The 2,143-nt window shown below is 54.5% G+C and overlaps 1 pseudogene; it reads left to right on the top strand.

The window, feature by feature from the left end:
* The first annotated feature begins 1,288 nt into the window (after window positions 1-1,288).
* Window positions 1,289-1,380, top strand: LOC138379501 (small nucleolar RNA U13; annotated as a pseudogene).
* The last annotated feature ends 763 nt before the right edge of the window (window positions 1,381-2,143 follow it).

A 2,143-nucleotide genomic window follows, 5' to 3' on the forward strand; every position in this document is an offset into this window, starting at 1 on the left:
AATTCAGCTGAGTGAAGGAATGCCACGGGATTCAGAGTGCCATCGGTGGGCTGAGAGGCGAGCAGGGCGGGCTTTGAAAGGGTAACATTCTCCCTGCCTTCCGTCTGTCTGTGAATACAGAACGTACACGCCAGGCGGGGTGGCTCACGCCTGTAATCCTAGCACTCTGGGAGGTAGAGGCGGGTGGATCGCTCAAGGTCGGGAGTTCGAGACCAGCCTGAGCAAGAGCGAGACCCCCATCTCTACTAAAAATAGAAAGAAACTATATATCTAAAAATATATACAGAAACAGTATCTAAAAATATATACAGAAAAATATTAGCCGGGCACGGTGGCGCATGCCTGTAGTCCCAGGTACTCGGGAGGCTGGGGCAGTAGGATCGCTTGAGCCCAGGAGTTTGAGGTTGCTGTGAGCTAGGCTGACGCCACGGCACTCTAGTCTGGGCAACAGAGTGAGACTCTGTTTCAAAAAAAAAAAAAAAAAAAAAAAAAAAAAAAATATATATATATATATATATATATACACACACACACACACACACACACACACACGTATATCCAATTAGCTGGGCATGCTGGCACATGCCTGTAATCCCAGCTACTCGGGAGGCTGAGGCAGTCTGATCGCTTGAGCCCAGGAGTTTGAGATTGCTGTGAGCTAGGCTGACGCCATGGCACTCTAGCCAGGGCAACAGAACGAGAGACTCTGTCAGAAAGAAAAGAAGAGCGAGAGCGAGAGAGCGAGAGAAAGAAAGAAAGGAAGGGAGAGAAAGGAAAGAGAAGGAAGGGGGGGAGAGGGAGAGAGAGAGAGAGAGGAGAAAACTATTAAAAAATTCGGGACCAGATCCATCGGTCGGTACTCAGAAGCGTGACGATCGGGTGTTCCCGAGCACGTGTGAGATGTGTCTTCTCCCTGACGCCGCGTTTCCTCCACACACACATCACCCATCTGCCGTGGAAAAAAAGCAACAAAAAGAGAGAAAGAGATTAAGAAGGGAAAATGGAAACAGGGCAAAAGAGGAAGAAAGAAAGAAATTTCGAAAAAAAGAGACCAAAGTCACAGCGAGAAGGAAGAATACTGAGCCCAGAGCGACACCTAGTGACCACACCGTCACAAGCACCCTAGGGCCCCAATTCGCCAGAGACATCTGGTGGACCCCAGGGCAACATGTGGTCGACCCGGGGCCATGGCGTCTGCAGCCGATTCCCAGGCGGGCACACGAGCCCGGGGAAACTCATTCTCAGCGCGGGGAGGAGGGGAGGGGAAATAATAGCAAAGTCACACCAGATCCCTTTCTAGTTCATAAACGTGTTGATTGCGTGTTCACGCGCACGTGTGAGAAGGGCCTCCTGGTGTGTCGGCACGTCACCCGCGTGACGTGAAACCATGAATCCGGGGGGGGGGGGAGCGGAAAGGCGGGCAGGAAAAGGCAAAGAGAGAATAGATAAAATGAAAGGACCAAAAACAAAGTCACACAGCAGGGTAGGGGAGTGAGAGCAAGTCGAGAGACTGCAGACAGAAACTCCGAGAGGAGAGGAATGCTCCGGAGCGCCCCTCGCCCCGCGCGAGAAGAATACCGATCGCAGGGTGACCCCTAGGGGCAGCGAGGCCAGAGAGACCACATCCGCCCCGAAGCCTCCCTGTCAGGATGACAACCACAGAGCAGACATCTGGTCAACCACCCAAGGACCAGACATCTGGTCAACCAGCGAACCCATGTGGAGGCCGCATGCAGCAGCGACATCTGCTCGACCACTCAGGGTGCTCCCTGCCGGGAGGGTGTGTCTCTATGTGTGTGTGTCCGGGGGGGGGGGGAAGATTGCGATGAAAGTCACGCCAGGTCCCGGGATAGTTCGTGAGCGTGATAATTGCGTGTGTGTGGAGAAAAAACGGGGCGGGGCGATAGGGAGTAAAGAAAGGAGGAGCGGGCGAGCGGAGGGGTGGGGAAGGAGAGGGAGTCGAGAAGCCCGCAACCGCAGCGCCTCCTGGCGGTGATCCCCCTCCATAGCATCGATGGGGCCAGCCCCGCAGAGACTAAGTGCGACGGGACATCTGGTCAACCCCAAGGACCATGGGATCCCGGCACGAAACCGGCGGAGGAGGAGGAGGAGGAGGAGGAGGAGAGGAGGAGGAGGAGGAGGA

This window comes from Eulemur rufifrons, unplaced genomic scaffold (assembly GCF_041146395.1).
Source record: "Eulemur rufifrons isolate Redbay unplaced genomic scaffold, OSU_ERuf_1 scaffold_34, whole genome shotgun sequence".
Taxonomy (NCBI): Eukaryota; Metazoa; Chordata; class Mammalia; order Primates; family Lemuridae; genus Eulemur; species Eulemur rufifrons.